Source organism: Caretta caretta, chromosome 11 (genome assembly GCF_965140235.1).
Source record: "Caretta caretta isolate rCarCar2 chromosome 11, rCarCar1.hap1, whole genome shotgun sequence".
In the NCBI taxonomy this organism is placed as follows: Eukaryota; Metazoa; Chordata; order Testudines; family Cheloniidae; genus Caretta; species Caretta caretta.
In genome coordinates, this window is record NC_134216.1 from 77,439,189 (window position 1) to 77,464,173 (window position 24,985).

At 53.2% G+C, this 24,985-nt stretch overlaps 1 non-coding gene across 1 annotated transcript; it reads left to right on the plus strand.

Annotated features, from left to right (window-relative positions):
- Positions 1-21,703: 21,703 nt before the first annotated feature.
- Positions 21,704-22,972, plus strand: LOC125629696 (uncharacterized). Its single transcript, XR_012664305.1, has 2 exons — positions 21,704-21,882; positions 22,701-22,972. It is a non-coding gene; the product is annotated as an uncharacterized LOC125629696 (transcript).
- Positions 22,973-24,985: the final 2,013 nt, after the last annotated feature.

Below are 24,985 nucleotides of genomic sequence, written 5' to 3' on the forward strand. Positions count from 1 at the left end.
GCTGCTGACAATGTGCCCCAGAGCTTACTGGCCTGAGCTGCTCTCCAGAAAGCCCCCTTGTGCCTATCAACTAATGTATCTCACCTCAATACAGAAAGCCATGGCAATTGTTCTCTGCTCCTCCTCCCTCTCACTCTGGACGATGGTGATTGCCTCTCTGAAAACTGCAGGGAGCTGAGGGTTCTCACACTCGATCATGGCTCTGGAACATGGAACAGAAAGTCCCTTGTGATTTTCAAGGGGGAGAGAAAGTTCCTCTCCAGTTGCTGGGCTGAGCTGGCAGCCTGGAACAGAGGAATATTTCACACGGAAATCCCATTCCCAAGAGAGACCCAGTGAGGAGGAAACTTTGGGCTCCTACCTTGCAATCAGGCCAACACCCTGTGAGTAGTAATATCGAGAGGCTATCGTGTCCCAACCCTGCTGAAACTGGATGATGGCAAATTCCTTCCAGTAGCCGGGCATGGAGAAAAGAGTCTTCACAGCCTCCACTGACGTGCTAAAGAGAAAAAAATACCAGTCTCAGGCAACGAGATCAGCCCCAGGCATGGCAAATCTGCACAAGCCCTGGGAAATACAGCATGGTCAGCAGTAGCTAGCCTCCCCGAGGATAGATCCAGTGTGATATCATGGTGCTTCCCTGCCCAATGGGCCCTGTCTACACTGCAGTTTCGTTGAGTTTCTAACCAATTAGTGACACTGTAGCTTCTTAAGATGATTGGTGTCATCACTCCCTATCGCTGAATACTTGACTCTTTCCTGTGACAGGTAACAGGACTCAAGCGGGCATGTGGGGTCGGGTCCTTAGTTGGTGTAAGCGAGCAAAGCGATGTCAGTTTACACCACCTGAGGTGTCTTCCGGCGCTCTGGTTTTCCCGTGTAGATGGAAGCCCCTCACTGTGCCCACAGAACCAGATGAACGGGTCCCTCTTCCTCCTGCCTGCCTGTGAGGCTGAGATCCTGCAGGGCCTGGCCCCATGTGCTGCCGGTGTGGTTCTGTCCGCGTTCGGGGACGGAGGCCCACAGATTTGCTCAGCAGGCACTGATGAAAGCACTGACCCTTTGGCGGGTGGCACAGGTGGATGGATGCACAAACATGACTGCTGCCTGAGTGTGTGGGGAAAGCAGCTGGCCTGTGGACGGCGTCAGATGAGCGAGTGTGACTCACAAGAACACACGGCTCTCAACCCTTTTCCCTCAAGAGAGACCTGCACCCAACTGAGCCTGGGCCAACGACAGCACCCGAACCACCGATGGCCATGAACGGACCCCAGGTGTTTAGCAGAACAAATCTGTTCTTCCTTTTCCTTTCAGTCATTACCTTAGGGGGCTGAGGCAGCTGGATCCCTCCTCGGGGCTGGATGTCTCGCTGGCCATGTAGGTCCCTGGCAAGTGCAGATCCATCACATACTGCACTTGCCTGACGCAGAGGATGAGCAGCTGGGGATACATTTCCAGGATGGCTTCTCGGTATCCCCATAGGAAAAGGACCTCATAAATGGTCTTCATTGCCTGAAGGGGGGAAAGAATTTCACTCAACTATCCCAATCTGCCCCCTGCCCCCATTGCCATTTGCGACTGTCCTTTTGTCATGTCTCATTTCCTCTCCAGCGTGTTACAAAAGAGGATTGGCTCCTGAGAGGGGAGGAGACATTTGGAAGCTCCTGAACCTTCCCCCATTGCTGGAACGGAAGCAGGATGGAACCCTATGGAAAGATCAGAAGAGTCTGGGTGACGTTATTCCCCGTTATTTCTCTTAATGGTGCAGACCCTGCGCTTTGGCTTTCCAGCTGTGACTGGACGGGCTGAACCATCCTGAGGAGATGCGTTCTCATAGGCCCAGTGTTTCTGGCCCAGTCAAACGTACTGGACATCTCAAGATCCCATGCTGGGAAGATTTCTAGTCACAGTTTACAAAGCCAGAAACCTGGATACTTCCAAGAGACACCCGAACTGCACCTGCTCACTAAAGGGCCATCTAAAGCAGAAGACGACGGAGCCAGGGTGCCAGCAGAGAAACCACTTAAGATCTGTAACTTTTACCTGGGGGAAACTTTATTTACACCTCTTTGGTTTGATTGGAGGTGGCCAGGACACACGAAGGTCTGGTCTACACGACAGAGTTAGGTCAACACAAGGCCACTCACCCAGCATCACCCTAACTATGGAATTTCCTTCCCATTGGCAGAACTGCCCCTGGGGGCCAAGTTCATAACTCCACGTCCACAAGGGGCAGAGAGTCCAAGTCAATGCAGTTCGGTCGATGCAGTGTCGGCATGGACACCGCGTCGTTTACGTCAACTGACCCTCAGGAGCCTTCCCGCAATGCCCCACCCTGACGGAGGAATCGCGACAAGCGCTTCTGGTGAGGACGTGCGCTGCTGGCACCAGAGCTGGCTCCAGCGTTTTGGCGGCCCCAAGCGGAGAAGGGAAAGAAAAGAAAAACCCGATTGAGCTGCCCCCGAAGTGGCGCTGAAGAGGAAGAGAGGGAATGAAGGACCCGCTGCCGAATTACCGCCGAAGACCCGGACGTGCCGCCCCAACTTTCTATTGGCTGCCCCAGGCCCCTGCTTCCTTTGCTGGCCCCCGGAGCCGGCCCTGGCTGACACAAGCAGCAAAGTGCAGCCCCACCCAAGGGATGGGCTTGCTGTGGCGGCTGTGAGCCGAGGGAGGTTAGGTCAGCTGAGCTGTGTAGTGGAGCTGTGGCCTGAAGCTCAGAAGGGGTGAAGCTCACACACAGACACACACACACACACAAAGATGCACCATCCTCCCTGCCGTGGTGGGTTCACAAAGTGACATCTCAAATCTCACTTACAGCCAGGGACACATAGCCGCTCTTTTCCTCCCGGCGTCTCTGCTGGAGCTTGTCCAGCAGCTGCCGCAGCACCTCCCTGGTGAGCTGGGGTTCTTCACCCAAGGCCTTCCACAGCTCAAGGGCACATCTGCAGAGTCAGAAATAGAAGTCAGACCTTCCCTGCCTGGCCACCTCTCGCCCTCCCCAGGGAGAGGCTTGCAATGTGGGCAGAAAAGGCGTCTCTCAGTGGAGACACCGATCGGTGTGGGGAGGCTGAGGCTGGGCAAGTCCCTTCAGAGAACGTTGTATTTATTCCTTTCCCCTAATGGGTTATTGTTCCTGAAGCCAGCACCACTGCTTCCAAACAGTGCCCATGAACTGACCACAGAGTGACCAACACACTGCAGACTGCAAAATTCTGCTCTGTTCCGCTAGGGTCAGTGCGGAGGAACTTGCCTGACCTCATTGGAGTTACTCTGGCTATTTGGGGGTGTAACGGAGACCCAGCGTTTGGCCAAGTGTCTCAAAGCACCTCAATCCTACTGCAGTGTGGTGGATGGGGTCAGACACTGAATCAGAACATGCCCTGATAGGAGAGGATTCAGGAGCTTGGAAGGGGAGATTGTACTGCCCAGCGTGACAGAGATGGAAGGAAACTAGTATTGAAATCCCTCTCCTCTCTTCTCTCCATTCTTGCTGATCTAAGTCCTGCTGGTGCCCGCAGGCATCTGCAGAGGAAGACTGCAGACGGATCCAAAAGACTTCCAGTCATTTGACTTCCAAGTTTGGTGAGGAAGCTCGGACATGGTGGTCAAGCCCTGGGGACACTGAGAGCTAGGTTGGACAAATCAAGAGCAAATGGCCTGGAAGCAAGGTCTTCAGGAAGCTTGACTGAAATTCTGTGCCGTGGCTGCCGAGTTTCTACAGCTTGTGAGCACAGCCCCTGGAAAGCACTGTGGCTGTTCCAAGGAATTCAGACCTGAAAGGTTTACAAATCAAACACTCAAAGAAATATGAAAACCAACACTGTATTCCTCTGGTAACTGAATTGGGCAAGAAATTCAATTTCTTTCATGCTGCTCTTCAATTTGCTCTCCCATGTGACACAGATTTGTCTCTGGGCAGTGCAGAACTGCATTGCAGAAGATGCCGAGGAAAGCCGGAGTTGTGACCTCTGGCTAGGGTCCAAGTTGGGTTTCACGGCCCCTAGGGACATGGGGATTGTGTTCTAAACACCTCAGATGGATGACTCTGCAAAGTGACCAGCAATAACCAGCAGGATTCAGAGTTTACAACATATTGAGATGAAAAGAGGCACTCACCCCTCTCAGAGCTATTATTGCCAGCTGTCTGCAGACTCAGGCAGGATGCACTGCATTTATGCTCTGGTCATGTGTGGATGATTTTTTGTCTTTTTTGCAACAATAAGGGCTGGAAATTTCTGTCTTCAGAGATTTACCTCTGCTGCACAGCTCCAGAAGAATGAGTGTATTTTTTGAGCTATTCCTCAGCCACGGAATAACTAGGGATCTGACGACAGGTAACAATCCTGCCCTGGTCTGCAGGGGATAGACAGATGGGCCTCATGGGCCTTTGCCATCTCTGCCTTCTCTCATGCACTAAGGAGCAGCCAGACCTCATGAGCCAGGGATGTTGAGTGAGCCCCAAAGTCATTTATTGGCCCTGTACTGGATCTGAGAGGAAGTGGGTGGCCCATAGAAATCAGGACAATGCTGGAATTCTCCAGAAAACTGGCACGTCTCCATCCCGGGGAGTGCAGGAGGAGGGGTTGGCTCCTCAGCGGCTGGGCCTGGCCATCTCCTCTTAGTAAGCATGGACAGCTCTCTGCACAGCAGGAAACTCCCTCCAACTGTGTGAGCCCCACGGACCCTTCCCGGCCTGTGGCCTGTCAGTGGGAGCAGGAAGAGAAATAACAGACTGAGGTGATAACAGAGCAGCTCCCTACCTGTGCGATGACAGCGTGTGAGCCACACAGGTCAGAACCACGTCCTGGGGGTGGGAGCGAGCCAGCAAGGCCGTGGCCCTCAGCGCTGCTTTTCTGGCTCTGGGATCACAGACGTTGTCGAGCCAGATTAAGATCCCTCCCACGACGTCTCCAACCTGGAAGAATGCCAGGAAGTTGAGGGATGGATGAATCAAAGAGTGGCCTCCTCCCAGGGAAGCCCTCCTGGCAGCCCTGCAAGCTGCCTCTGACCTCAGTTTCCCATCTTGGCTCCTCCATAATCTGAAGAAAGAGGCTTTGACAAGTCCAGGAACCCCAGTCTTCCTGAGGTCTGGTTTAGCACCTTAAAGCTCAGAAACACACACAAAAGCCTTCCCCAAAACCTTACAGTGGGCACAGCCCAAACTCCCCTGATGTCCCAGGGCCTTCCCTGCCATGGCAAACTGCTCTCAGCCCTGCTCTCAAAGGCTTCCCTGCAGGAGCCTTTCCTCAGTCTCTGCAGCTTCCTGTTGCTCTTTCTAGCACAATCAGTTCTTCCAGACCAGGGGTCTCAACCTAGTTTCCATTGTGGGCCACATCCAATCCTACCTGTTTGGCCCTGAGGATGTCCCATGGGGCGCAGCTCTGTGCTGATTGGGCCGCAGGTTGAGAACCACTGCTCCAGACCCCAGAGCCCATCCTAGAGATGGCAGGCCGGGCTAGTTGGATGGGGCGAGCCAGCACAGACCCAGCCCTAAGGAGAACCTCTGTGCTGCGGGATTGTAAAACCTGCCGTAACAAATCTTAAAGCCGGCTCTCTACCCTCGGGCTCAGGCTCTGGCACCTAGAACAGCAGTGTAGACGTGGTGACTTGGGCTGGAGCCCAGGCTCTGAAGCTCCCCTCCTCCCTGGGCTTCAGAGATCAGGGTCCAGCCCAAGCCCAGAAGAGTCTGCATTCCTGTTTTGGTCCCACAGTGCCAGCCCTGGGAGCCCAAGTCCATAGGGCCAGGAGGCTTTCAGGCTCCTGCTGCAGAGTTTGCAGGACAGGGCAGACAGACCCTAAAGGGACAAGCCCCCCCCGAGGGCTCTTCCATGAGGAATTGGTCATGGCTCTTGCCTCTCTCGAACAAGGAGCAGGAGCGACAACCCTGGGTGGAGGATTCGGGCGACCTGTTTTGCTAGCGGGGTGGGAAACAGGATCAGAGCTTGGGAGAGACAGAGAGAGACGTGCAAAGCCAAATTCTTCCTGATACTTCAGCTGGAAAACAAGGCCCTGCAGCATGTCTGAGGAAACCATGTCTGCTCCTGGAGCCTAATGTGGAGGCTCGTCAGCAGACTAGGTGAGTGCTGCCTTGCCAGGGCTGGGGCTGTCACACACCTTCAGTGTGGCTGGGCGTCCTCAGGGAAGTGTCAGAGCTCCTTCGGGCAGAGAACACTTCAAAACCTGACGCCGCGGATCCCCGCGGCCAAGCCCTGAATGGCAAGGGGCTGAGCCAACCTTCAAAGCACCATGCCAGTGTGTCCCAGGAACGGTTTCCTAGGAGAGGCGATTCTCCCTCCCCCTCTCTGCCCAGCATCCCCCTGCCCCGCTGCGGGCGTATCTTACTCTCTCCATCTTGTCTCCGTGGAGAGATACGATGGCCCTCAGCTCTTCCTCTGCGGCTCTAAATCTCTGCAGGGTGGGTGTTGTCAGACCCTGCACGGCTGTCATCAGCAGGGCGTGGAGCGGGTCTGAGGAATGGTGCTCCCCGAGAGTCTGCAATGAACAGGGACAAAGCCTGTGGGGACTGAGTTTTTCCCTCGGGCAGCTGCCCTGGAACAGTCTGTCCCCGGGGGAGGCTGCCAGCGCCGAGGGAGCCTGGAGACTCCGGCTGAGCCCGTTTCCTCAAAAGCCTCCCCAGGTGCCAAGGTTTCCTCAGCCTTTCGTCCACGCTCTGTCCCCCTCTCCTGAGAAGAGATGGGAGGCTCTCGGGCAGTGCGGGGACACCAAGGACCACCCCATTTCCTCCCTCTCTAGCCCCTCCTCCCAGGACGCCCAGCTTTTGCTGAGAAAGCCTCAATGTCCTGCAAAGCCCATTCGAGTTGCTCCTTGAGTGTCGCCGAGGGGTCACTGGAGAACCTGCCCCATGTCCCATCCCACCCCGAGCGCCTGAGGAGATTGGCTCAGCAACTCTGGCAGCCCACAGTGTCGGCGAGGAAAGGAGTGAGAATAGGGCCCAAAGGGAAACGCCCTCTTCCTTCCCCACCCCGCAGCGTGAGGCGCTGCCAGAAAACAGGCAGGAATCGCCGGCAGGAGAGAAAGTAGCTGAGACTGAAGGAGCGAGTCTGCCTGGCTGAGGAGAACCCCAAACCGTGGGCCTCCGGGGCCAGAGCCCTGTGGGTCAGAACTCACTGGGCACAATGTTACTCCTGGGGGCCCGGTTCCAGGGCCACCTCAACCCAGGGCCTGGGGTGCTGGAGGCTTTGCCCGGGTGTCCCAGGGCAGCCCCTGGGGATTGCTGCGGCTGGCCTGCGTGGCGCTGGATTAGCACCGTCTGTCCTGGATGCCCGCAGCTGAGGACGCAGCAGAGCACACCGGAGTGGCCGACTCGCCTCCACACTCCAGCCCCCCGGCACCTCAGGAGCTCCCAGAATTGCAGACTTTTGTATGCGCTGCAGGGTGCTCTGTCCCTGACAGCAAGAGTCACAAGGGCATCGAGGTGCCTTTGTACCTCGGACGGAGCCAGATGTCGGCAGGCGGGATCGAACCTGGGATCTCAATGCAGGAGCCCCTGCCACAGGAGCTAAAACCCATGCGGCTGTTAGCTCAGGCTGGAGAGCAGACTCATCGGTTCTGTCTCGAAGTGGTCCTGGTGCCACGAGATGGGCCAGAACCCCACAGCCAGGAGATATGCGGGTCACCCCGACAAGGGCAGGGATGGGCCTGGTCTGACTTTCAGCCATGCCTGTGGGCCATGGGAAGTGCCTCAGAATCAGGCACCTGAGCCAGGCACGTCTGCCAATCCCACGAAGCACCCCTGGGCTTCTTGAGGTGCCTAAACCCCCTTGTCAAACTGGGCCTCCTTCGACAACCCAGAGAAACTCGTAAAGACTGGCTGGAGTTGATCCCACTTCAAGAGTGTTCCTTTTCAGCCCCCTGAGCAAGGGGCAGGTCGTTCTCCTGTCAGAGATCCCAGCTCCGGGAGATATGAACACACACAGCAAGGGGTGCTTTCCATGAGCACAGCCACACAGCGTCATTACCATCGTCCTAGGGGAGATGCTCGTTAATGAGGAGACGGGAGCGCGCTCTTCTTCCTGCTCTTCTGGGCTCCCTTTTTCCCACTTCTCCTTCGTCTCCGACGGCTCCTTCTTCGTCCCTGCAGCAGAAAGAAACATTGTAAACATTTTGCTTTTCCATGTCTTCTCCCTGGTTTCAGAGGGTGGAAGCTGGGCACAGAGCCCTGAAGCGAATTGCCCCGGGTCCGACTGAAGGTTGTTGGCAGAACTGAGCAGAGAACTCCGATCTCATGCCTCTTAGCCAGGGGCTTTTACCACATGAGGCTTCCTCTTACCTAGGGGCCAGTTTCTTTTCTTTTCTACTCTTCCTCTCCCCTTTCCCACATTTCCCGTCAGTGACAGGCAACAGGCCTCATTTTGCATTTAACCCCCCAAGAAGCAATGACTCAGCTCTGGTACGGTTCCCAGCTGTGACCTGCTGAGACCTCGGGAGCATTTTCCTGATGAAAGGGACCCGATCCAGGAGAAAAGAAATGATTTCCTACAACGTCCAGCCTCTCTGTTCCCCTTACAGCCTGGAGCAATGTTAGTACTCCCCATCCCACAGAGCCAGACCCCCAGAGGGGCGTGACCTGACATTGTCAGCTCTCCCCACCTCAGCAATGGACCTTTGCCACCCTCTCCAAGAGGATCAGGCACTGAATGGATTCCAGAGTCTGAGGTACCCATCACTGTCCCCTGAGACGGCCCTGATGTGGAAGTATAAGGGGACTGTTGGCCCCTTACTCAAAGTCAGTGGGGTTTTTGGTTGGCTAGGTCCCAGTCCTCTGATACCAGTCCTCTGATACCAGTCCTCTGATACCAGTACTCTGATACTGACAGTCCTCAGGGGCCATGGGGAGAGGCCAATGCTCCAGGTCAGCCTGATTGACAGGGCGGGCAGGCTAATGACGGAGTCAGGGGGTCAGAAAGGTCCCCGTCCTCCGCGTGAGCTGGAATTGCCTGGCTCAGGCAGCGTGGGGCCGAGCTAAGGAGAGAGCGGGGGCCCGAGCTGAGCTGGGGAGCAGAGGCGGGCCAGCCAGCGGGGCAGAGAGACAGCCCAGGGAGAGCAGACCCTGGGCTGGGAGCAGGGCTGCAGCCACAGAGCCAGTGGGGCCGGAGAAGCAGCCCCGGGGGCTGGAGGCAGAGCAGCAGCATCCGTGCTGAGGCAGGGTGGAGCCGGAGCTCGAACAGTGGGGCTGGGGCTGGAGCTGGAGCAGTCTGGAGCTGGGTGCGGAGAGCAACGGGGGCCAGCCAAGGGGGGACCCTGGCAAAGGGCCCAGCGCAGAGAGACACCCCCAGCCGAGGGTCCTTGCAGGCCAGACTGGGAGGGGGATCTGAACCCAGCGGGAAGGAGGGACCCACTCCCCAAAGGCTGGAGGGGTGTGGTCACCACCAGAGCAAGTGTCCGACCCGCAGCATCCCTGCAGCACAGCCAGGGCCGGAGAAGGGGCCTGGGACCTACAAGGAACCAACTGTGAACGGCCCTGACGTTCCAGAGACATGGTTTGTGACGTTCCCTGCCACAGAGCGGGGTGATGTGTTTTCCTTTCATCTTTCCCATTTTTCCTTATTCTTTTTTACATTAATTGCTGATTAAATAAACTGTATTTGCTTTAAATCGTATGTAAATATCAGTGGGTCTGGGAAGCGCTCAGTGCAGAGAGAGCACCCCGGAGTGGGGACACCCTAGCCCCTGTCCTGGGTGGCCACAGCAAGGTTGGGGGTCGAGCCCCCCCAGGAATCCTGGGCCCAGCCTTGTTGGGGTTACGAGGACTCTGCCAGACAGGAGAGTGGAAGGGGAGTCCTCCAGGGCAGGGAGGCCTCTGGGGAAAGGAAGTGGGAGCGAGGACTCAGATCCTTCCTCTAGCCCATTTCACCGGAGTAGTGCAGAAGCCAGGAAAGTTCCCCACAATAGCGGGACCGTTCCCCCGCTTCCATAAGGCTTGTAGAGTGACTGGTGTGAGTATTCCTCACATGCTCCTTGCTAACCATGTGGTTTGTATCCTCACCTGTAAGATCCAGTTCAACTTGGTCTTGCTTCTCCTGCAGCTTCTCCTCCTCTGACGCCACCTGGTTCTTGGCTGCTTTCTTCTTCTTCTTCTTCTTCTCCTTCTTCAGGGAAAAGCACGTCCACCTTCTTGGAGAGGAAACTGTTCTCTCCTCATCGCTATCTGCCATCGAGTTGTCAGACTGGCTACAGACACAGAGTCTTTTCATGCCTGATAGGATCTTCCACGAGCATTTGCTTCTCGTGGGCTTCTCTGGCAAGGCCTGTTCTTGCTGGCTGATGGCAGAGCATGCCTCCATGGCTGCAGGTTGGACGACCACTGTGTGCACATGGCTCTCTCTGTGCTCCCGAGAGGTGAGTCTTTGAAAAAAGGAACGAAGCCTGGAATAGAAAGACGGAGGAAATGGGTTTTTCTGTCCTACTCTAAAGGAAGGGAATTAGTCTGCCCAGGATTCCCAGATCCAAGAGAGTGGTCTTTTGAAGCCATCTGCTTCTCTAATAGTCAGGACTGGTTCATACAACAAAAGAATATAAACAACAAAAGACTGGCCACACTGGCTCAAACGAAAGGTTCATCTAGCCCTGTATCCTGTCTTCCGACAGTGGCCAGTGCCAGGTGCCCCAGAGGGATTGAACAGAGAATCATCAAGTGATCCATTCCTGTTGCTCACTCCTGGCTTCTGGCAAACAGAGGCCAGGGACACCATCCCTTCCCATCTTGGCTAACAGTGATTAATGGACCTATCCTCCATGAATTTATCTAGTTCATTTTTGAATCCTTTGTTTCTTTGAAATTTGCTGCTTATTAACAAAGGCTTCAATGGGGGCACTTCGATTTGAACCAAGGACCACTTAATGTGCAGTCAAACACTCTATCACTGAGCTCTACCCCCATGACTAGACCCAGCCCCAGGTGAAGACATCTGGGACCATGGTGAAAGAGGAATTCTTCTGGGAAAGTTCCAGGGCCCGTGTTATGCAGGAGGTCAGACTAGATGATCAGGGCTGGCCTTAGAGCCTTTGAAACTGTGAATTTATGAACCTCAAGTTGCCTTTAACGGCTAGGATGAAAATTGCTGCTCCTGTCCAAGAGGAGATGCTTTGAGGTTTGCTTGGGGAGAGGCACCAGGATCCCCGTTCCACCTTTGTCACAGCCTTTCTTGGACACAGCACATCACAGCTTCTCCCCTTTTGCTCTATAACAAGAAACCTCCACGCACCAGATCTGTAATCCCGTCCTAGCCCAGTCACTGGCTCCAGTTCCTAGTCTGACTCTCACCCCATGGAGCTCACGCCTCCTTTGCCAATGGACAGGCATGGAAACAGCCAAGGTCAATTTCTGTTTTCTTTGCTCATTGCCGGGGCCTAGTTGCAAAAATGCTTCATTATTAACCCCACTCCTTTGCGCACAGAATGTTGGGACTCTGGGAACAGACAGGGCCAAGCCAAAAACCAAGACACCTCTGTTCCCAGAGAAGCCAGGAAAAGGAACAAAGATTCTCATCTAGAAGGCTTGAGGGTCTGGAAGGATGGATTAGCAGCTGCAGATATGTTGACTTATTCTCAACTATTTCAAAATCTGGACTGTAGTTGCATGGGGAAAATAACCAGTAAACTTTAACTGAAGAATTTCCCATACGATTTATAACGTCCAATCAGAACAATAGGCCACCCAAACAAGGACAAAGAAATCACAGCGAGACCCATGACAAATTTAGGCTGCAGTTTATTTAAACCCCTTTTCTGGAAAGGAATTGCAGGGGGGATTTAACACGTCTATTTTATGTAGCCCAATGGGGGAATACAATTCACATACATTAGACAATCATGACATGAGACAGACGGTTTCTATTCACTACTGGAAGGCAAGGAGTGCACTAGGGGAACTCCAAGGGAAATACTATCGATGGAGCTATCAGTCTAAATTCTACACCAGTTTTTTATCTTCCCTTTAGGTTATAGCCATGGAAATTCACCCATGCTAGTCTGCTGAAAGATAAAAGCATCGAAATCTGCCTCCAAAGACCGGGACAGGCTGAAGCAGACGGAGAAGGGAGAGATGCCCACATTCAAATCAAAACGGAACGCTGAGACCTGACTGTTGCAACGCTGGCCCCCACCCGTCCCTGCACCGGGGGGGCCAAGCTGAACCTGAGAAGAGGCAGAATTGACCAAAGAACATTGCCAAAGAGCCCCAGTAACAGGCCAGCAGCCCCCCATCCACCACCCCTTCCAGCCCCCAGCACCTCCCACCCAGCGGCAGCCCCCCCCATCAGCGCCTCCCCCTTCCTCCCCACTCCTCCCGCCTGCCGCAATCGGCTGTTCTGCAGTGCGCAGGAGGCTCTGGTGGGGAAGGGGCAGGAGCGAGGGCATGGCAGGCTTGGGGGAAGGGGCAGGGGACTAGGGGGAAGGGGTGGAGAGGTGGCAGGACCTGGGGCAGAGCAGGGGGTTGAGCAGTGAGCACCCCACAGTGTATTGGAAAGTTGGCATCTGTAGCTCCAGCCTCGGAGTCCGGGCCTGTGCAAGGAGCCGCGTATTAACCTCTGACGAGCCGCATGCGGCCCCGGAGCCCCAGGTCGGCCACCCCTGCCCGTGGGGAAGGAGGCACCAACCTGTCATGTGCGATCGAAGGAGCAGGAAAAGAATGTGGGAATTACCTTCTGTAAAAACTCATCTTTTGTCGAAAACCTGTGGAAAAAGCTGATGCAAGAAGTTGTTGACAGAGGGATAGTCCGCGTCTCTCAGCAGCTCCTTGGGTCACCAGCCGTTGTCAACCAAGGCAATTGGCAGACTGAAGGCAGGGCAAGAATGCTGAGGCCGAACAGTCTTTGCTGTTGGCATCCGTGACCTCACAATCAACTTAAGCATCAACACACACAGACCCCCCCACCCAGAGAGACACGCACACACACAGGAGCTGGTAACATTTACAACATGGAGAGATGCACCCAAAATCTCAAGGACTTTTGATTTGGGGGAGGGCATCATCGGCGCTGACTGCATGGGTGCCCCGGGGCTGGAGAGCCATGGGGAAAAATTAGTGGGTGCTTAGCAGCCACCGGCAGCCAAGCTCTGCCCTCCCCACAGAGCATCTCCTGCTGACCAACTCCTTCCCCACCCTTCCAGGGCCTTCTTCCCACCACAAAACAGCTGTTTGGCTGCATTCAGGACGCTCCCATTTGGTGGGGAAGGAGCAAAACCATAACTCACCCAGAGATGTGATTTTATTAAATGGTTCGGAGGCTCAGAAACACATAGAAAATGTTCTAAGTGAAAGTGCCAATCACCCAGAGAGCAGTGGGAGCGGGTCCAAGATGTAGCAAAGAGGGTTTCCTGCAGGGAGAAGGGAAGCAGGGAGATTGCAGCTCTTTGGGACAGAGACTGTCTGTTTGTTCTGTATGTATGCAGCACCTGGCACAATGGGGCCTGATACCTGAGTAGGGCCTGGACACAGTGCTAATAAAGCAAGGGCATTTGTTGAATTACTGAAGTGCCCTGAGTCCCATGAGTGGAAAGGTGGCAGGTGAAGCGGGGCAAACCCTAGACAGATGGGATCTGCCCAGCCTGGGGCAGCATGTGCGGGAAGGGGAAGGGGAAAGGCCATTGGGAGTGTTTCCACAGAAGCCAAGAAATCAGGGCACCAGCCCTAGCATGGCTGAGTGAGGCTGTTTCCTGGGATAGATCTCCACAGACAGCATTCGTGGGCAGGCTGGGAGGGATGGCCTGGATTCACTTTGGAGTGGATCCAGTGTAAATGAGACTAGACTTGTCCCAGAAGGGCCCAGATACAACAGTGACAGACACTGTAGGTGGAGCCTGTGAATAAATAAACGAGGTGCATTATAAAACAGTCGTAAAATAATCCCCCTGCTCTGTGACCCCAAGTCTGACCTTGTACCTGTCAATGGGGCATCATCACTGAATGGGGGAGCTGTTAATGAGGCCCCACAGGGATTGGCTGTAGCCCCCTCACGTCTCAACTTTTTAATTAACGATCTGGAAGTAAGTATAAAATCACTGTGGCTAACACAGCTTGGAGGAGTGGTAAATAATGCTAATGATGGGGCCGTTGTATGGAGCAGCCTGGATAGTTTGGTAAACTGGGATTAGTAAAACAAATGCAGCCAAAAGCAAGGCCCTAAAGCTGGGAATGGAGACGGGTGGCCGCACCTAGAGCCTCGGGAACGGTAGCCTGGAAAGCAGTGACTAGGAGAAGGATTTATGTGTCACAGAGGACAAAGAGCTGAACACCGACTCCCATTGCTAATGTGATCCTGGGACGTAGAAACAGGGGAGCAGCCTTGGCTTCTTTGTGTATGTAATTAAATCACCTCTTCATTTCTTTAAGTAGCTCGTTGCTTGTTTGGGGGCTTTTCTGGGGGCACGGCTTCTGCTTTGGTTTTGGTTTTGTTTAAATTTCCCGCCGGTGAGGGTGATTGGCTCCTGGTTGTGCAATCGACTCAAAAAAAAGATTTCAAGGGCTGCTGGCTACTTCCTCTGCTCAGGAAAGTGCGGCTGGACCATGGCTGCTGGGGACCTGGCCAAGTGCTTCCAGGACAAAGTGACTTGCTCCATCTGCCTGGAGTATTTCACAGACCCGGTGACCATTGAGTGTGGGCAGAACTTCTGCCGGGCCTGCCTCAGCCAGTGCTGCGGGGAGCCAGAGCCAAACTTCTCCTGCCTCCAGTGCAGAGAAACCGCCCTGCAGAGAGACCTGCATCCCCACGGGCAGCTGGGGAACCTGGCGGAGCGAGTGAAACGCCTGAGGCTGCAGGCGGGGCCAGAGCCCGAGGGGCAGAGAGTGGGTGACAGGCACCAGGAGGCTCTGAAACTCTCCTGCGAGGAGGATCAACCCCCGCTTTGCTTGGTGTGTGACCGATCCTGGGCGCACCGCACTCGCACGGTGGTTCCCATGGAGGCTGCCCAGGAGCACAGGGTAGGGAACAGTTATCTGCATGGTTGGAGTTACAGGGGCAGCTTCTCTGCAGCTACAGAGCCCCCCCGTGTGTCTGACCAGCCCTGGGTTAGAGCCAGGGAGCTGCCTAATAACGGGATTGTTGTGCAGTGGGAATTTTTCATAATAGTTTGGATGAATATTGTGTGTGCCTCAGTGTCCCCTATGTGGTGCATGTTTAACACCCACAGACCCCCGTTGTCGTTCTCTGTGTTCACTAAGCACTGTCTGCGTTGTGTTCCAGACATGTCAAAAAACAGGGAGAATCAATTATTTTTTATAAAGGTCCAAATTTCTTGGTCAAGGCATAGTCAAGGTCCAGACTTCAGAGAAAATAATAAAAAATAATAACAATCTTGATCATAATAAAATAATAAAAAGATTTCAGGATCTGCTGGAAAGCAGCTGGTGGTCCAGACTTGGCCCATGGTCTGCCTGTTGACTGCCCCTGTAATAACCCCCCTGCTTTTACAGTGCAGGTTGAGAGTCACTCCAGGGTAAGGAAGTGGGGTACATGGCTCCCTGGGAGCCTGCAAGTCTCCCTTGGGTGTCCAACTCAGGTGGACTTGCTGATGTGAAGCAGGGGTGTTGAAGGCTCTGAGATTCAGAGTCAGGAGGCGGTGAAGCCAAGTGACTTTCCTCATTGGAAAAAGTGTGACCTTAAGGGGGTTGCCACACTAAAGAGCTCCTCCCAGGGACTGTTCAAGAGCACCAGACCTATGGCAGGGAAACAGCCTGGAGATGATGGTGCTGGGCTGGAGCGGGCCAGGCCCAGCAGCTCTGCCGGGGAGCTACCTTGGAGCTGAGGTCACTTTTTCAGAGGGTTGGAGAAGGGGGACCTGCTCCCACAGCCTCACTCTGCTCAGTGACGATGTTATCGCTGGGCCCAAACCAGTGACCCCAAACCAGCCCCCAGAGCCATTATCTGTTTGCAGGAGCAAATCCCGACCCGCCTGCAGCATCTGTGGGAGGAGACAGAAGAGCTCCTGGGCCTGAAATCCGACTGGGACAAGGAGAGGGAGAGGCTCCTGGTAGGTGCCCTGCCCTGCCCGGCCGCTTTGCACAGGGGTGTCAGCAACAGCAGCAGGGGGTCTCTGCGCTGCTTGGGGTCTGGGTCATTCAGAAGGTTAAAGGGTTTCCAGGGTCGCTACAGGGAGACAGGTCAGGGCCATTTTAACCAGTGCAGGGCAGACTCTGCTCTCAGGTACCTGGTGTACATCAGGAGTGAGCCCACCGAAGTCAGTGGGGTCAGGTCAGACTCCTCTGGGACCCTGGTGTTAGTTCCCACTGGGGTCAATGGGTTTACACCAGGGTAGCTGGGAGCAGCCTCTGGCTCTGTGTCTCTAGCACTGGGAGGGGGGGCGGAGGGAGAGGCCAGTAAAACACTGAACAGGCACAGATGTGGCAGGGGTCAGGGCAGAGCAGGGGGAGACTTTTGCTGATCCCAGGGTTCGAGTGTCAGACGTCCCAGTGATGCCATTGGGCAGTTTGGGAAGCACCATTTGCCACGGCCTGGTCTGCACTTCACTCTGGTGCTGGGACAGTGGTGGGGATGGGCTGGGGGCTGGTGATTTTGGGTCACGTTTTTATACGAGCAAAAGCTCTCGTGTAGCCACAGTTACTCTGGCAAAGAGATTGAATGAAACGCTCTGGGGAGCCCGGACAAGGCTTTGTACCATTTCCCAAGACACCCGCTCTCCCCGTGTCCCTGCCCTGCCCCTGCGTCTCTCTGTGCACCCCAGAGGCAGACGGAAGTGGAGCGGCCGCTGGTGGTGTCCAAGTGCGAGGGGCTGCACCAGTTTCTGGCTGAACAGGAGCGCCTCCTCCTGGCCCGGCTGGGAGAGCTGGGCGAGGAGATTGGGAGGAGGAGGGAGGAAAATGCCACCCACCTGGGTGAGGAGATTTCCCGGCTCAGCGCCCTGATCACGGAGCTGGAGGGGAAGCGTCAGCAGCCGGTGCTGGAATTGCTGCAGGTGAGACAGTGTCGGATGCACCCAGAGCCCAGTGCAGGGAGGGGACGGCCCCTGAGTCACTCGGGCTGACAGGGTAACTCAGTGCAGGGAGCACGGCCCGGGGCGTCTGCAGGGCCAGGGGCCCAGGGCTGCAGAGAGACAGGAGTTTGGGCTGTCGGGGAGGTGCGGGGAGGCTGGTGAAAGGCTGTTCCAGCCCTGGGCTCAGCACAGAGGACCCGGCCGTCCCGTCCCTGCGGAACATCTGGTGTGAACGGGGCTCTGCTCCCTCTAGCACAGCCCTTCAGAGTCTCCACCCCACTGGGGGAGCAGCCTGTGGGGCCGGGCTGGGGGAGCAGAGTGACCCGTCTGGGGCAGGGGGCCGGCTGGGCCATGGCCACTGACTCTCTGCTCTGTCTCTCCTTCCCCTCTGGGGTGTCAGAAGTGCTGTGAGCAGATACATCCGGGCTCTGTCTGCCCCCACGCCTCGTTGTGCTAGGAAAAGACTCAGGGTATGTCTACACTACGGAATTTGGTTGAATTTATAGAAGTCGGTTTTTTAGAAATCGGTTTTATATATTCGAGTGTGCGCGTCCCCACAGAAAATGCTCTAAGTGCATTCACTCGGCGGAGCGCTTCCACAGGACCGAGGCAAGGATCGACTTCCGGAGCGTTGCACTGTGGGTAGCTACCCCACAGTTCCCGCAGTCTCCGCTGCCCATTGGAATTCTGGGTTGAGATCCCAATGCCTGATGGGGCTAAAACATTGTCGCGGGTGGTTCTGGGCACATATCGTCAGGCCTCCGTTCCCTCCCTCCCTCCCTCCCTCCGTGAAAGCAAGGGCAGACAATGGTTTCGCGCCTTTTTTCCTGAGTTACCTGTGCAGACGCCATACCACGGCAAGCCTGGAGCCGCTCAGCTCACCGTCACTGTATGTCTCCTGGGTGCTGGCAGACGTGGTACGGCATTGCTACACAGCAGCAGTAACCCATTGCCTTGTGGCAGCAGACGGTGCAATAGGACTGGTAGCCGTCATCGTCATGTCCGAGGTGCTCCTGGTCACCTGTGTGAGGTCGATCAGGAGCACCTGGGCAGACATGGGCGCAGGGACTAAATTTGGAGTGACTTGATCCGGTCATTCTCTTTAGTCCTGCAGTCAGTCCTATTGAACCATCTTATGGTGAGCAGGCAAGCGATACGGATTGCTAGCAGTCCTATTGCATCATCTTCTGTCGGGCAGGCAAGCGATGAGGATGGGTAGCAGTCCTATTGTACCATCTTCTGCCGAGCAGCCATGAGAAGTGGATGGCATGCAGTCCTTCTGCACCATCTGCTGTCAGCCAAAGATGTAAAAGATAGATGGAGTGGATCAAAACAAGAAATAGACCAGATTTGTTTTGTACTCATTTGCTTCCCCCCCTGTCTAGGGGACTCATTCCTCTAGGTCACACTGCAGTCACTCACAGAGAAGGTGCAGCGAGGTAAATCTAGCCATGTATCAATCAGAGGCCAGACTAACCTCCTTGTTCCAATAAGAACAATAACTTAGGTGCACCATTTCTTATTGGAACCCTCCGTGAAGTCCTGCCTGAAATACTCCTTCATGTAAAGCCACCCCCTTTGTTGATTTTAGCTCCCTGTAAGCCAACCCTGTAAGCCGTGTCCTCAGTCGCCCCTCCCTCCGTCAGAGCAACGGCAAACAATCGTGCATCCGAGTTGAGAGTGCTGTCCAGAGCAGTCACAATGGAGCACTCTGGGATAGCTCCCGGAGGCCAATACCCTCGAATTGTGTCCACAGTACCCCAAATTCAACCCGGCAAGGCCGATTTAAGCGCTGATCCACTTGTCAGGGGTGGAGTAAGGAAATCGATTTTAAGAGCCCTTTAAGTCGAAATAAAGGGCTTCATCGTGTGGACAGGTGCAGGTTTACATCGATTTAAAGCTGCTAAATTCGACCTAAAGTCCTAGTGTAGACCAGGGCTCAGAGCCCAGGCAGCAGACCCAGCATCCCGACCGTGGGACGGTCTCACCCTCTGGATCCAGCCCCACTCCATCCCCATAGCCCTGGGGCTGCTGCCGCTGTGTCTGTGTGACCCACCCTGGGAAGGGGAGTGCCCCACAGCTCTGGGCTGGAGAACCCTCCCTGGGACCAGGCTGGCTTGGGGGATCATTAATGGGGCTGAGAGCCTGTCACCCCGAGGGCCCAGCTGGGACCTGGCCCCAGCTCTGACATGGCGCAAAGCCTGTCCCGTGTGAGGGCCTGTGGGGAAAGAGCTGAGTGTCCCAGCCCAGGCCCTCGTGGGGCAGTGTCCCGGTCCCAGAACCCCCACCCCACGGGGAGTGACCAGGCCCCTTGGAGGCTGAGAGGAGAAGCTGAGGAGAAGCTGGGCCTGGAGAATGGGCCCCTCGCTAATCCCCGGGAGAAGCCCCCCCAGGGCCTTGTGGGGAACGTGGGGCTGGGCCAGGTGTGAGGGGAGCTGGCCCTGCCTGGGCTGGGTTTTCTCTCTGGATGGAGAGAGGCCCCCAGTCTCCAGGCCGGCCCCCCGGCAGATCGTGCGGGCAGTAAATTCCCTGGGCAGCAGAGGTGACGGCCCCGTTAGCCCTGCCTGTGGCCCAGCTCCCACCCACTCCCCATCTGGCTCTGGGGGGCAGGAACTTAGAGCAAAGGAGGGGGAGGAATAAACACGCTCGTGTCTCTGCAGGGATGAGGAGGCCATGTCTCCGCATCCGGTGCCCGAATCCCCTGAGCTGGAAAAGAGAATCCGGGATTTCCCTCGAGAGAACAATCTCCAGGGGGCTGTGACGGGATTCCTGGGTAAGGGGCGCTGCTGGGGGTTTCTCTCATTGTATTTGAGCAGGCCAGGGGGAGGGATTTGGCCCAGCAGGTTGGGTTATTTTCAGTTCCTGTGTGCCCGTATTACTCGTGGATCAGAGCTTCATTGAGAGCACTGTGACTGCCCAGCCCAGAGGGGCCCAGATCCTGGGAGAGCCCTTGGAGTCCCAGCTTTCCTGGCTGCTCAGAGCAGAGCCCAAAGGGGAAGATTTCAGGAGAGCAGATAATTCATAATCATGAATCTGTGCGCCCAGTGCTGTCTCCTGCTCTCTCCCTGGCTATCTGAGCGCAGGGGCTGATGCTCTTGGTTAACAGGAGACGTTATCACGGATTCTCAGCCTCCCTGACTGACACCAGCTGAGCATCAGGGCCCTAGTGTTTAAGCACCTTGGGCCACACTTTCAATGGTATTTAGGTGTCTGGTGGGAACCTCCAAAGCACCTAACTCCTATGGACTTGCCTAACCTGCTTCAGCCCTTTTGAAAATCCCATTCTCCAGGCTGTTTCCCTGCCATAGGTCTGGTGCTCTTGAACAGTCCCTGGGAGGAGCTCTTTAGTGTGGAAACCCCTTAAGGTCACACTTTTTCCAGGGAGGAAAGTCACCTGGCTTCACCGCCTCCTGACTCTGAGTCTCAGAGCCTTCAGCACCCCTGCTTCACGTCAGCAAGTCCACCTGAGTTGGACACCCAAGGGCGACTTGTAGGCCCCCAGGGAGCCATGTACTCCACTTCCTTACCCTGGAGTGACTCTCAACCAGCATTGTAAAAGCAGGGGAGGGTTATTACAGGGGCAGCCAACAGGCAGACCGCGGGCCAAAGCTGGACCACCAGCTGCTTTCCAGCAGATCCTGAAATCTTTTTATTGTTTTATTACGAGCAGGATTGTTATCAGTGAGGCTGATGCCTAGCAGGGCTACCAGGGGGAAAAAAAAATCTTTTCATTTTGCCTGTGCTCCTAAGAGGTTGAAAGTTACCTAAACCCCAAAGCATAAAAGTGGGAGTGGGGGCAGGTGCTTTGAAACTTCCATTCCCAGGATCGCCATGGCACATGGGTCATGAGAGACAGAATCTACAGGGGCCAGGGCAGGGCTTGCAACTAAACTCCCATGTTTCCCTCAGGATTTTCAAACTACACTGGACCCTCACTAGAATGTGGGATTTGGGATCCATGCCAAATCCCGCATTCTAGCGGGTACTGCGTTACAGTGGGGACCGCGTTACAATGAAAGTTAATGACCATTACTAAATTTGGGATCCGCAACCACGTTCTATCAGAATTTGTGTTATATAGACGCGTGTTCTAGCGAGGGTCCGGTGTATAACTTTCAGGTTCTCGTCTCTGTCAACTCAGGCTATGTCTACCCTATAGCATTTACAGCGGCACAGCTGCAGTGGGCTAGCCCCTTGTTCTGTGTTTGGGAGTGGCAGGGGATTCCTTCATGGTCTTTTTCCTCTTTCAGGTGCTTTCAAGGGTCATCATGGTGCACCTTGGTAAGTGCAGACAGGGCTTGTTAAGGGGTGCGTGCACACCATGTTGTACTGACAGACCCCAGTTTCTGCATCCCTCTAAATCAATCACAGTTAGAGGAGAATGTGCAGCCTTCACCGCTGAACTCTCTTAAGGGTTGGTAGAGCAAATCTGTCATCTTTATTGTAAATAAATTGCTGTAAGACCTCAATCTCCTGGCAAGGTACAGACTTCGATTCCATCATGAAGAATAATCTATTGTTGCTGCGTAAGGGAAGGTTACAGCAGTTTTCTTGATTTTTAAATGAAACCAAGCTTTTCTCTAAGGCCTTTGGAATTTTTTGGCTCGACGTCTATACGCATCTGTTTATAATCAAATCTATTGTGACACCTGTTGATCTTCCCTTCAGCTCATCTCCTTATGAAAAATGTTCATGGAGGACACGTAGCTATCCGATTGGCTCTTGGTGATTGTGCCAACAGACCCTTCTTCCGTATAGTGGCCGCATATAACAAGCGAGCACGGGGCAGCAAGTATTTGGAGCAAGTGGGCTGCTATGACCCACTCCCAAATAGCCACAATGAAAAGCTTGTTGGCTTGAACATCAAGAGAATCAAACACTGGATTGGTTGTGGAGCACATGTCACAAAACCGGTTGAAAAACTTCTAGGTAACTCAGTGTGTTTTCCAATCTGAACTATTTGCTTATTTCTCTTAAAAGACAATAGGTTTTCCTTGGTGATCCTCCGCATACTTGGAGTACCAAAGACTCTTTCTTCATTTCTTTGCATGAATCCTTGAGAACATGTATATATGCAATCACCCTTCTTTTGGCCACAGGAAATGGGATGTTTCAGAGTAGCAGCCTTCTTAGTCTGTATCCGGAAAAAGAACGGGAGGACTTGTGGCACCTTAGAGACTAACAAATTCATTTGAGCATAAGCTTTCGTGGGCTACAGCTCACTTCATCAGATGAATAGAATGGAACATATAGTAAGAAGATCTATCTACACATACAGAGAATCATGAAAAGGTGGGAGTTGTCATACAAACTGTAAGAGGCTAATTAAGATGAGCTATAATTTGTTAGTCTCTAAGGTGTCACAAGTACTCCTGTTCTTTTTGAGGAAATGGGAACGGGTCTCATTTATGGAGACACTGAGCTGGCCGAGACAGAGTAAAAGGCACTTCAAGCCACTAGAGGGTTGGTGAGAGAGACAATTACTCTCACTTCTTAAAAGTCTCATTAACTATTGGAACAGTTGACCCAGGGTTGTCGTGAATTCTCCATCACTGACAATTTAACTTGAGATTGGATGTTTTTCTGAAATATATATGCTCAGAATTATTTTGGGGAAGTTCTATAGCATGTGTCATATAGGATGTCAGACGAGATAATCACAGCGCTCCCTTCTAGCCTTTGAATCTGTGAGTCTAGAACAGTCATATTGCAACTCCAGCTATAAACATAAATCATCTTTCTTTCAGGTCTTTCTGGATTTTTCCCATTGCATCCTATGACAATCACAAATGCAGAAAGATTAAGGAAGAGAAGAGCCTTGAAAGCCATAACAGCTTCTGAGGAAGAAACTCCAGGTGACTGATAACATCTAACTGAACTGAATTACTCAAAAGATTACTGTACAGACAACGATCAGAACAGTGTGCCAACTAAAAAGGACAATATATTTACTACAGGCAAAGAAATGATAGTGGATGTGAATTATTTCATAAGAACATTAAAGTATTTTGAAGCTTTAGGAGTCCTCAGACAAGGATTCTGATGGTCCTCATTTGTTAATTACTTCTTATTTTGCACAAATTATTAATCTTTCATGTTTGTCAAACTGCAGTTACTTAGGCCCAGATCCACCAAGGTAAAATTTAGGCTCCTAAATTCCACTGAAATCCAATGGAAGTCAAGAACCAAAATACCTTTGTGGATCTGGGCCTTCCAGATTACAGCATTCGTACAAACTGAATACAAACTCCCGTTTTCTAAATAGCTCTATTGTGGAGGTAGAGAGAGCGTTACTGACTGTCGTAAGAGTCTAATGTATAGGAAGTTGTGCTGGATCAACGAACAGGTGAGGATGCACCTGGAGGCTTCCTTCTAAACGTCACCTTACCATTACTTAAGACAAGCCACAGTTGGTTTTTAATTTTACAGTGAACTATTTCAAGATTTTTGTTAGAGTAGGGACACTCAGACCTGGCCACTGTTGCTTCTTTATTTTCACCCAATGAAGCCGCAAATAGTGTAAGCAGCAGAAAATCCTTTTTTCGGTGCAGGGGTGCAGCACAGAATGTGACACGAATTACTTAACCACACTAAGAACCTTCTGTTCTTCCAGAAGGTATCCCACAGAACATGACCACTCTACACATAGCAAATACTTGGATGGTTTTATACCTTTCTCCCTGAACAGTATTTGATCAAACATTATACATGCGTCCAGCTAAAACAATAATTTAAAAATCCAGGAATTACTACATGATGTTCATAGATTATCAGCCACCCATAGCAGCCATTCACATTCCAGCGTGTTAAGCACAATAAGAATTGAGCTATGTTCAGAGGCAGACGGCTATCCCTGTTACTGGGAGGAACTCGCACATCATTCATTCTATCGTCTTCCATCCACATTCTAACTCGCTTAAATGTCTTAGGTAAAGCTTGTACCATCCCCGAAGATCACCAACCTCAGACTCTGGTAGACCAAACAAAGCCACTGAGTTTGAGTCATAGAGCCATCACCCCAAAAGCCTTAATGCCAATCAGTGCATATCTCAGAATTGATGATGGGGAGCACATGAGATCTTTCTCAGCCCACACAGTGCAGCGCATCACCCCTTTTAAAGCACTCGACGTAACAAAGCTGAGACACGCTCACTGAACGATCACAGTATCCTGCTTATTTAAGAAGAGCACAATACAATAGACCACTCTAGTGCTGACAGAAAAGTCGCCTTCCTCAGCTGTTGCTCCAAGATGGCAATCTGCTGCTGTTCCTGCATGTGAGGAAGTTGGTGGGGCTCAAAAGGAGGGCAGCTCACAGCAAGAGAAATGGCTGAGAAGAGCTAGGCAAGTTAGAGGCACTTGAGATTCATTGCCGGCCTGTGTGTTGCTCCCTTGGCAGCACACCCATAAGGGTGCGGGGAGAACCATGGAAACTCAGCCAGCTCTCACTTGCCAGGCAGCTGGGAATTGGTTACATTTTTAATGGAGAAGTAAAATCTGAGCAAATGTATACATGGAACCAAAGAAAAATAAGATCTTTTGGGTGATACCTGAAGTCCTGCCTGAAAAGGTTCAGGCAGACATGGCTGGTTTGGATTTTGCCTATTAGTACATTTAAACCAGGGGTTCTCCGAACACATTTTTTGGTGGCCTCGGACTGTGACCCACCAATTCTTGCCGGTGGCCGCATTGACACTTTTCCCTAAAATACGTAACTGTAGGAAAAACAAATAAATATGCACCTACACGTGTCCAAATCCTCGTAATTTATTTATGTAGGGTTTTTTCAGACTCACAAATAATATGAAAAATTATATTTGTATGTTGAATATTGCTTTTCGCAGCACACTCAGTAGCTAGCTGGGAGTTTGTGAAAAGTGATATTAACAAACATACAAGTATCACTTTTCACAGACTCCCAGGTAGCTAGTCAGTGTGCTGTGAAAAGTGATACTTGCATGTTTCTTTGTTTCGCTTTTCTCAGCAAGCCCCAGGTTTGGAGAGGGAGGCAGCAGGGGTCTGGGGCAATGGG